General features: G+C 43.2%; 2 pseudogenes; both read left to right on the plus strand.

Moving 5' to 3' along the window:
• Positions 1-5,897: 5,897 nt before the first annotated feature.
• Positions 5,898-6,406, plus strand: LOC116537846 (annotated as a pseudogene).
• A 35-nt stretch (positions 6,407-6,441) lies between these two features.
• LOC116537847 lies at positions 6,442-8,140 on the plus strand (annotated as a pseudogene).
• The last annotated feature ends 3,683 nt before the right edge of the window (positions 8,141-11,823 follow it).

Genomic DNA, 11,823 nt, shown 5'->3' on the forward strand with positions numbered 1-11,823 from the left:
TAATCCCAGCACTTTGGGAGGCCGAGGTGTGCGGATCACCTGAGGTCAGGAGTTGGAGACCAGCTTGGCCAACATGGCAAAACCCCAACTCTACTAAAAATACAAAAGTTAGCCAAGCATCGTGGCCGACACCTGTAGTCCAAGACACTTGGAAGGCTGAGGAAGGAGAATCGCTTGAACCCGGGAGGCAGAGGTTGCAGTGAGCCAAGATCACACTATTACACTCCAGCCTGGGTGACAGAGCAAGACTCCATTTCAACAACAACAACAAAATTCCCGTATGTGCTTGACCTGTTATCACATTTCAGCTTTTCTATTACAGGACTGGACAGGAGAGAGGAGATGGCTTAAGGGAGCTTTAAGACAGTTCTGGTTTGGCCTTTGCTTTGGACATTGATAGCAAATATCAAGAGAGACTGGCCAGTTTCTGATATGGTTAGAAAGCAGAACAGGTTCTGGGAATGGAAGCAAATTGAAATACCTTCTCAAAGTTTGGAAACAAGTTTACCCTCCAGGAGTTAATTCATATAATCAAAGCATAATGTAGGGACCAGGCATGGTGGCTCATGCCTGTAATCCCAGTACTTTGGGAGGCTGAGGCGGGCAGATCACTTGAAGTCAGGAGTTCAAGACAAGCCTGGCCAACATAGTGAAACCCCATCTCTACTAAAAATACAAAATTAGCCAGGTGTGGTGAGAGGCTCCTGTAATCCCAGTGACTCAGGAGGCCAAGACAAGAGAATCACTTGAAATCACGGGGTAAAGTTTGCAGTGAGCCGAGATTGCACCATTGTACTCCAGCCTGGGTAACAAAGTGAAACTCTTGTCTCAAAAGAAAAAAAAGGTATAAGGTAGGGAATGTCAGGGAAGATGGCAGAGCAGGAGGATCCAGTAATCTGTCTCTTCACCTAAACAGCTGTTGAACTGGCAGAAATTGTCTATTTTGGAACACTTCTGACATCTGAGGGAGAGAGTGATGAAATTGGTAGTAAATTTTGGTGAACAGCCTTTTGTGATGTAGCGGCAACAGGAAAAAGCCTGCCACTCAGCACCAGGAAACTGTCAGAGAAGCCGCCCACACTCCTGGTGCAGCTTCCTGGAACCAGTGTGGACACAAACGACCTTATCCTCCAGGAGTAGGAGGTCATGTGTTTTACCAGATGCCTGCCGCTTTTGATTGTGAGGGACCAGGCTGGAGGCCAGCCATTTTTTAATGCCCACCTCACAGGTTGAAGCAGCTTCCCAGCCACAGGAGGTTTAAAGAGACAGGATCTCTTCCCTCCTTCTTGAGAGCCAGACATTTAAGGACATTTAACTGTAGAGACAATGGAAAAGGAACCTCAGTGACCACACACAACAAGGAAGATACACTTTGCAAAAATAGTTTGGAAAAGGCACAAATAGGAATGGGTCCAGTCCGCAACAAGCAAAAACAAGCAATTTCTGAGGAGTAGAATTAGATTCCAGAGTAACTACAAAATAATGCTCAGAATAACCAGTTCCCAACAAAAAATTATAAAATATGTAAAGCAACAGGAAAGTAAGATTCTTTCACAGGATATGAAGAATTTCACAGAAACCATACCTAAAGAAGACTAGACTTTGGAATTATTAGTCAAAGATGTTAAATCAATTGTTTTAAATACATTCAATATATTTTCTAAAGGAAACCATGAATAAACACTAATAGAAATCAGGAAAACAATGTCTGAACAAAATGAGAATATAAATAAAGAGACAAGTTATAAAAAGAAGCCAAACAAATTCTGAAGCTAAAATCTGTAATAACTGAAATGAAAAATGCAACAGAGGGATTCAACAGCAGGTTTGAACAAGGAAAAGAGAGGAAGACATTGGAAATTACCCAGTCTAAGGAAAAGAAAGAAAGAGTGAAGAAAAATGAAGAGAGCCTGAGGAACCTATGGGACCTCATCAAGCATACCAAGTACACATTATAGGAATCCCAGAAGGAGGAGACAGAGAGAAAGGAGAAGCAAAAAATTTGAATAATGGCTGAAAAATTCCCAAATCTGATTAAAAACATGAATAAATACATCTAAGAAGCTCAATGAACTCCAAGCAGGAAAATTTTAAAGAGATACATACTGAGACATATAGTCAAATTATCAACTCTCATAGACAAAAAGAGAATTTTGAAAGCAGCAAGATAGAAGTGACTCATGCATGTACAAGAGACCTTCAATAAGAATGACAGTTTATCTCCCACCAGAAACCATGGAGGCCAAAAGGCACTAGATGACATGTTTAAAATCTTGAAAGAAAAAGACTGTCAACTAAGAACTCTATATACAGCAAAATTACACTTCAAGAATGAAGGAGAAATTAAGTTACATCCATATTAAAAAGACTGAGTCCATTTATTACCAGTATCTACCCTACAAGAAATGCTAAAGGGAGTGCTTCAGGCTGAAATGAAAGGATAATAGTAATTCAAAGACAGAAAAAAAAATACTACTAAAGGTAACTTCATAAGTATATATAAAAGTCACTGGGCCACAAATATGCAGAAATTAATGACACACTCAACCAACCAATGAGTCAAAAAAAAGGGGGAAATTAAAACATACATTGAGACCAATAAAAATGAAAACACAACAGCAAAACTATAAGATACAGTGAAAGCAGTGCTAAGAGGAAAAGTAATCGCTGTAAATGTTTGCATTTAAGAAGAACAATAATCTCAAATCAACAACTTAACTTTACACCTTGGGAAACCAGAAAGAGAACAAATGAAATCTAAAGATAGAAGGAAGGAAATAATAAAGATTAGAGCTGTGATAAATGAAAGAGAGAAAGAATAGAAAAACAATAGAGAAAATCAATGAAACCAAGAGTTGATTTCTTTTGAAAAGAACAAAGTTAGCAGGCATTTAGCTAGATTGACTAAGAAAAAAACCGAAGACTCAATTAAGATTAGAAATGAAAGAGAGGACATTACAAGTGATCTTACAGAAATAAAAAGGGTTATAAGAAAATATTATGGGCCGGGCGCGGTGGCTCAAGCCTGTAATCCCAGCACTTTGGGAGGCCAAGGCGGGTGGATCACGAGGTCAAGAGATCAAGACCATCCTGGTCAACATGGTGAAACCCCGTCTCTACTAAAAATACAAAAAATTAGCTGGGCATGGTGGCGCGTGCCTGTAATCCCAGCTACTCAGGAGGCTGGGGCAGGAGAATTGCCTGAACCCGGGAGGCGGAGGTTGCGGTGAGCCGAGATCGCGCCATTGCACTCCAGCCTGGGTAACAAGAGCGAAACTCCGTCTCAAAAAAAAAAAAAAAAAGAAAATATTATGAACAATTTGTATGACCACAAACTGGATAGCTACAGTGAGCTATAGTCACACCACTGCACTCCAGCCTGGGTGACATAGTGAGATCTTGTCTCTTAAAATAAGAATGAATAATCCAAAAAAAGAAATTAAGAAAACGATTCCTACCGCGTGAGGTGGCTCACGCCTGTAATCCCAGCACTTTGGGAAGCCGAGGGGGGCAGATCACGAGGTCAAAAGATCGAGACCATCCTGGCCAACATGGTGAAACCCCATCTCTACTAAAAATACAAAAAAAAATTAGCTAGGCATGGTGGCACGTGCCTGTGGTTCCAGCTACTTGGGAGGCTGAGGTGGAAGAATCGCTTGAACCCAGGAGGCAGAGGTTGCAGTGAGTCAAGATTGCTCCATTGCGGCTGGGCGCGGTGGCTCAAGCCTGTAATCCCAGCACTTTGGGAGGCCGAGGCAGGTGGATCACGAGGTCAAGAGATCGAGACCATCCTGGTCAACATGGTGAAACCCCGTCTCTACTAAAAATACAAAAAATCAGCTGGGCATGGTGGCACATGCCTGTAATCCCAGCTACTCAGGAGGCTGAGGCAGGAGAATTGCCTGAACCCAGGAGGCGGAGGTTGCGGTGAGCAGAGATCGCGCCATTGCACTCCAGCCTGGGCAACAAGAGCGAAACTCCGTCTCAAAAAAAAAAAAAAAAGATTGCTCCATTGCACTCCAGCCTGGTGACACAGCAAAACTCCGTCTAAAATTAAAAAAAAAAAAAAAGAAAAGAAAAGAAAAGAAAACTATTCCATTTATTTATTTAGAGACAGGGTCTCGCTCTGTCACCCAGGCTGGAGTGCAGAGGCACGGTCTTGGCTCACTGCAACCTCCACCTCCCAGGTTCAAGCAGTTCTCCTGCCTCAGCCTCCCAAGTAGCTGGGACTACATGCGCCTGCCACCACACCTGGCTAATTTTTATATTTTTAGTAGAGAATGGGTTTCACCATGTTGGCCCGGCTGGTCTCGAACTCCTGACCCCGTGATCTGCCCGCCTCAGCCTCCCAAAGTGCTGAGATTACAGGCATGAGCCACCACACCTAGCCTTATGTTTATTTTATTTTATTTTATTTTTTATTTTATTTTATTATTTTATTTTATTTTTGAGACGGAGTTTCACTCTTGTTACCCAGGCTGGAGGGCAATGGCACAATCTCGGCTCACTGCAACCTCTGCCTCCTGGGTTCAAGCAATTCTCCTGCCTCAGCCTTCCGAGTAGCTGGGACTACAGGCATGCGCCACCATGCCCAGCTAATTTTTGTATTTTTAGTAGAGACGGGGTTTCACCATGCTGACCAGGATGGTCTCGATCTCTTGACCTCGTGATCCACCCGCCTCGGCCTCCCAAAGTGCTATGATTATAGGCATCAGCCACCACGCCTGGCTGATGTTTATTTTGAGACAAAATGTCGCTCTTGTCACCCAGGTTGGGGTGCAATGGTGCTATCTTGGTTCACTGCAGCCTTCACCTCCTGGATTCAAGTGATTCTCCTGCCTCAGCCTCCCAGGTATCTGGGACTACCAGCACACACCACCACGCCCAGCTAATTTTGTATTTTTAGTAGATACGGAGTTTCACTATGTTGGCCAGGCTGGTCTCGAACTCCTGACCTCAGGTAATCCACCCTCCTCAGCCTGCCAAAGTGTTGGGATTACAGACCTGAGTCACCACTCCTGGCCTGAAAATTATTCCACTTATAGCAGCATCAAAAAGAATAAAATAACTAGGAATAAATTTAACCAAGGGAGAATAAGACTTTTACAAAACATTGCTGAAAAAAGTTTAAGAAGGCAAATAAATGGAAAGATATAACATGTCCATGCATTGGAACACAGTATTATTAGGATGTCAGTACTACCCAAAGCCATCTTACAGATCCTACAGATATAATTCTTACGAAAACCCCAATGGCAATTTTTGGAAAAATAGAAAAATACATTTTAAAATTCATATGAAATCTCACAAGACTCTGAATAGCCACAACACTCTTGGAACAGAAATACAAAGTTGGAGGATTCATACTTTCTTATTTCAAAACTTACCACAAAGCACAGTAATCAAGACAATATGGTTCTGACATAAATATAGAATATATTGACCATTGGAATAAAATGGAGACCCAAAAATAGACCCTCACAAATATGGTCAAATGATTTTCAACACAGCTGCCAAGGACATTAAGTGGAAAAAGGATTGCCTTTTCAACAAATAGTGCTGGACCAACTGTATATTCACATGCAAAGGAATGAAGTTGGACCCTTCTCTTTTGCCATACGCTAAAATTTAATTAAAGTGTATCAAAAACCTAAACATAAGAGCTAAAACTATTAAATTCTTATAAGAAAACATAGGGGGAAAGCTTCATTACATTGGATTTGACAATGATTTCTTAGATATGACACCAAAAGCACAGGCAACAAGAGAAAAAAATACATAAATTGGTCTTTATCAAAATTTAAAACTTTTGTGTATCAAAGGGCACTATTCGGAGAATGAAAAGACGACTCAGAGAATAGGAGAAAAAATTCACAGATTATATATCTGATAGGAATTAACAACCAGAATATATAAATAACTCTTATAACTCGACAAGAATAACAACCAAATCCTGATTAGAAAATAGGTAAGAGTTCAACAGCAAGTTTCCAAGATGCCGCCCAAAGGAAAAAGTGGTTCTGGAAAAGCAGGGAAGCGGGAGCAGCCTCTGGGAGTGGCAGTGCTGACAAGAAGTCTCAAAGTCCCAAAGGTGGTGGCAATGCAGGAAAGGTCAGACACATTCTGTGTAAAAAACATGGTAAAACCATGGAAGCCATGGAAAAGTCAAAGTCAGATGAGATTCAATGAAGTGGCCGTACAATATAGTGAAGACAAAGCCAGGCAAGGGTGCAACTTGGGTTGGATGACCAGAGGGTCCGTGGTAGAACCGTTTCAAGAAGCAGCATTTGCCTTGTCTGTAAGTCGGATGGATAAGCCCGTGTTTACAGACCCACCAGTTAAGACAAAATTCGGATATCATATTATTATGGTTGAAGGAAGAAAATAAAATCATATGAAAGACTGAAAAAAAGAAAAGAAAAGAAAATAGGCAGGCAAGAGACGGCGTACGCCTTAGATTATTTACTGTCTGTTTTTGAAGAATTTAACGCAAACATGGATATCAGACCAAATCATACAATTTATATCAACAATATGAATGACAAAATTAAAAAGGAAGAATTGAAGAGATCCGTCTATGCCCTGTTTTCTCAGTTTGGTCATATGATGGACATTGCGGCTTTAAAGACAATGAAGATGAGGGGCAGGCCTTTGTCATCTTTAAGGAACTGGGCTCACCCACGAATGCTTTGAGACAGTTACAAGGATTTCCATTTTATGGTAAAGCAGTGTGAATACAGTATGCAAAGACAGATTCAGATATAATATTTAAAATGCGTGGCACCTTTGCTGACAAAAAGAAAAAAGCCAAACTGTGGAACAGGCTGCAACAACCACAAACAAAAAGCCTGGCCAGGGAACTCCAAGTTCAGCCAGTACCCAAGGAAATTCAACACCAAATCCTCAGGTCCCTCATTACCCTCCAAACTATATTTTATTCCTTAATAACTTACCAGAAGAGACTAATGAGATGATGTTATCCATGCTGTTTAATCAGTTCCCTGGCTTCAAGGAAGTATGTCTAGTACCAGGGAGGCATGACTTTGCTTTACTGTTTACAATAGCAAAGACCTGGAACCAACCCAAATGCCCATCGACGATAGACTGGATAGGGAAAATGTGGCACATATACACCATGGAATATTATGCAGCCATCAAAAACGATGAGTTTGGGTCCTTTGTAGGGACATGGATGAACCTGGAAACCATCATTCTCAGCAAACTGACAGAAGAGCAGAAGATCAAACACCGCATGTTCTCACTCATAGGCGGGTGTTGAACAATGAGAACACATGGACACAGGGAGGGGAGCACTACACACTGGGGTCAGTTGGGGGGAATAGGGGAGGGACGGGGGGGGGTGGGGAGCTGGGGAGAGATAGCAAGGGGAGAAATGCCAGATGTAGGTGATGGGGAGGAAGGCAGCAAATCACACTGCCATGTGTGTACCTATGCAACAATTTTGCATGTTCTTCACATGTACCCCAAAACCTAAAATGCAATAAAATAAATAAATGGTAAAAAAAAAAAAAATGATGGGCAGGCTGGAGCTGCCAGGGATGCTTTACAGGGATTTAAGATCACACCATCCCATGCTATGAAGATCACCTATGCCAAGAAATAACATTTGGGATAGTCGTCTTTAAAGGACTTGGTATTATGTGTTTGTTTTGATAGCATTTAGTTGGGTCATTTTAATAGTTAGAGATTAGGGGGAGTGAAAGTGAAATTTTTTTTTTTTTTTTTTTTGAGACGGAGTTTCGCTCTTGTTACCCAGGCTGGAGTGCAATGGCGCTATCTCGGCTCACCGCAACCTCCGACTCCTGGGTTCAGGCAATTCTCCTGCCTCAGGCTCCTGAGTAGCTGGGACTACAGGCACACGCCACCATGCCCAACTGAATTTTTTTGTATTTTTAGTAGAGACGGGGTTTCACCATGTTGACCAGGATGGTCTCGATCTCTTGACCTCGTGATCCACCCGCCTCGGCCTCCCAAAGTGCTGGGATTACAGGCTTGAGCCACCGCGCCCGGCCTGAAAGTGAAATTTTTATGAAGGACTTAAACTAGTGTTTCTTTAGCCTTGGTGAACTATGAAATATGAAGGCCTTAATTTTGTACAATAAACTTTCATTTGTATTCTGTGTAAAAAAAGAAAATAGGCAAAGGACTTAAATAGATATTTCTCCGAAGGAGACGTGCAAATGGCAAAAAAGCACGTGAAAGGATACCCAACATCATTAGCCATTGGGAAAATGCAAATCTGGCCGGGCGGGGTGGCCCACGCCTATAATCCCAGCACTTTGGGAGGCCGAGGCAGGAGGATCACCTAAGGTCAAGAGTTCGAGATCAGCCTGACCAACATGGAGAAATCCTGTCTCTACTAAAAATACAAAATTAGCTTGGGCGTGGTGGTGCATGCCTGTACTCTCAGCTACTCGGAAGGCTGAGGCAGGAGAATCGCTTGAACCCAGGAGGCAGAGGTTGTGGTGAGCCAAGATCGCACCATTGCACTCCAGCCTGAACAATAAGAACAAAACTCTGTCTCAAAAACAAACAAACAAACAAAAAGTAAAATGCAAATCCAAAGCACGATGAGATACTACTTCAAATGCCTTAGGATGGCCATTATCCAACCCCAAAATGGAAAATATGTGTTGGTAAAGATGTGGAGAAATTGGAACCCTCATATATTGCTGGTGGGAATGTAAAATAACACAGACAGTCACTGCAAAGTTTGGTAGTTCTTCAAAAATCTAAACATAGAATTACCATATGATCCAGGAATTCCATTCTCAAGGACTCAGACAATACTTGTATGCCAATATTCATTGCATCATTATTCATTTAGCCAGAACGTGGAAACACCCAGGTGCCTGTCAACAGATGAATGGAAAAACAAAATGTGGTATATATATCAACAGAATATTATCCAACCGTAAAAAGGGATGGGGTTCTGATACATGACACAACACGGATGAACCTTGAAAACGTGCTACATGAAGTCAGCCAGACACAAAATTGTGTGATCCCACTTATGTAAGAACCTAGAATAGGCAAATTCAAAGAAACAGAAAGTAGATTAGATGTTACTAGGGGCGGGAGGGTGGAAGTGGGGGACAATGTGGAGTTACTGCTTAATGGTTCCAGAGTTTTGGTTTGGGGTTATGAAAATTTGGGGGCCGGGTTCAGTACCTCACGCCTGTAATCCCAGTGCTTTGGGAGACTAAGGCAGGCAGATCACGAGGTCAGGAGGTCGAGACCAGCTTGGCCAATATGGTGAAACCCCGTTTCTACTAAAAATACAAAAATGAGACCGGGTGTCATGGCTCATGCTTGTAATCCCAGCACTTTGGGAGGCCAAGGCAGGTGGATCACGAGGTCAGAAAATAGAGACCAGCTTGGCCAACATGGTGAAACCCCATCTCTAATAAAAATATAAAACTTAACCAGGTGTGGTGGTGTGCATCTGTAATCCCAGCTACTCTGGAGGCTGAGGCAGGAGAATCACTTGAACCCCGGAGGCAGAGGTTGCAGTGAGCCAAGATCACGCCACTGCACTCCAGCCTGGGCAAGAGCAAGACTCCATCTCAAACAAACAAACAGAACAGAAAAATTTTGAAAATAAGTAGTGGTGACGGTTGTACAACATTGTCAATGTTACTGGATTGTACATTTAAACATTGTTAAAATGGACTGGGCATGGTAGCTCATGCCTGTAATCTCAGCACTTTGGGAGGCTGAGGCAGGTGGATCACCTGAGGTCTGGAGTTCGAGACCAGCCTGACCAACATGGAGAAACCCCATCTCTACTAAAAATATAAAATTAGCCGGGTGTGGTGGCACATGTCTGTAATCCCAGCTATTCAGGAGGCCGAGGCAGGAGAATAGCTTAAACCCAGAGGCAGAGCTTAGGGGGAGCCAAGATCGCACCATTGCACTCCAGCCTGAAAAACAAGAGCAAAATTCTGTCTCAAAAAAAAAAAAAAAAAAAACTCCAGAGGGTCCCAACATGGTATCTCGTGCCTGTAATCCCAGCACTTTGGGAGGCCAAGACAGGAGGATCACTTGAGGTCAGGAGTTCAAGACCAGCCTGGCCAACATGGTGAAATCCTGTCTCTACTAAAAATACAAAAATTAGCCAGGCACGGTTGCTCAAGCCTGTAATCCCAGCACTTTGGGAGACCGAGGCGGGTGGATCATGAGGTCAAGAGATCGAGACCATCCTGGTCAACATGGTGAAACCCCGTCTCTACTAAAAATACAAAAAAAAATTAGCTGGGCATGGTGGCACGCGCCTGTAATCTCATCTACTCAGGAGGCTGAGGCAGGAGAATTGCCTGAACCCAGGAGGCGGAGGTTGCGGTGAGCCGAGATCACGCCATTGCACTCCAGCCTGGGTAACAAGAGCAAAACTCCGTCTCAAAAAAAAAAAATACAAAAATTAGCAAGGCATGATGGCTCATGCCTATAATCCCAGATACTCAGGAAGCTGAGGCAGGAAAATCACTTGAACCGAGGAGGTGGAGACTGCAGTGAGGTGAGATCGCACCACTGCACTCCAACCTGGGTGACAGAGCAAGACTGCAAATCAGAAAACAAAGCAAAACAAAACAAAAACTCCAGAGGAAGCCATGCTTGGTGGCATGGACCTATAGTCCTGGCTACTGAGGAGGCTGATGTGGACAATCCCTTGAGCCCAGGAGTTCAAGGCTGCAGTGTGCTTTGACAGCACTTGTGAATAGCCACTGCACCCTAGCCAGGGCAATATAACAAGAGCCAATCTCTAAAAAAATAATAATAAAGAAATAAAAGACCAGACACAGTGGCTCATGCCTGTAATCCCAGCACTTTGGGAGGCTGAGGCAGGCAGATTATTTGAGGCCAGGAATTTGAGACCAGCCTATTAAATTGACGGTAAACACCAAACCACAGATCCAGGAAGCTCAGAGAACACCAAACAGAACAAATAACCATACAAATCTATACTCAGATGTATTATAGTCAAACTGCAGAAAATCAAAATCAATGGGGAAATCTTGAAAACAGATAGAGGGGAGAGAAATAACCTCTAGGGGAGCAAGCTTAAGAATAAATTACACTGAACAGTTGCAGTGGACTGAGATCAAGCCACTGTACTCCAGCCTGGACGACAGAGCAAGACTTTCTCAAGACAGAAAGAGAGAATGAGAGAAAGAGAGGGAAGGAAGGAAGGAAGGAAGGAAGGAAGGAAGGAAGGAAGGAAGGAGGGAGGGAGGGAGGGAGGGAGGGAGGGAGGGAGGGAGGGAGGGAGGGAAGGAAGGAAGGAAGGAAGAAAGGAAGGAAGGAAGGAAAGAGGGAGGGATGGAGGGGAAAATACTCTGTTATAAAGTAACTGCATGCCTGTGAAGTTGTATATTGTTATTTGAAAAAGTACGGCCAGGCGCAGTGGCTCACACCTGTAATTTCAGCACTTCCGGAGGCCGAGGCAAGTGGATCACCTTAGGTCAGGAGTTCAAGACCAGCCTGGGCAGCATAGGGAGACCCTGTCTCTACTAAAAATAACAAAAATTAGCCAGGTGTAGTGGCGGGTGCCTGTAATCCCAGCTACTCAGGAGGCTGAAACAGGAGAATCACTTGTGCCCAGGAGGCAAAGTTTGCAGCGAGCCGAGATCGCCATTGCACTCTAGCCTGGGCAACAGGCTCAAAAAAAAGGAAGAAAGAAAGAAAGAGGACATGGATCTTGTCTCTATAAAAAATTAAAAGTAAAATAAATTAGTCAGACATGGTGATGCATACCCACAGCCCTGTTTACTGAGGAGGCTGAGGCAGGAGGATCTCTTGAGC

This window comes from Sapajus apella, unplaced genomic scaffold (assembly GCF_009761245.1).
Source record: "Sapajus apella isolate SASKATOON/1434 unplaced genomic scaffold, GSC_monkey_1.0 scaffold114, whole genome shotgun sequence".
NCBI classification, from domain to species: domain Eukaryota; kingdom Metazoa; phylum Chordata; class Mammalia; order Primates; family Cebidae; genus Sapajus; species Sapajus apella.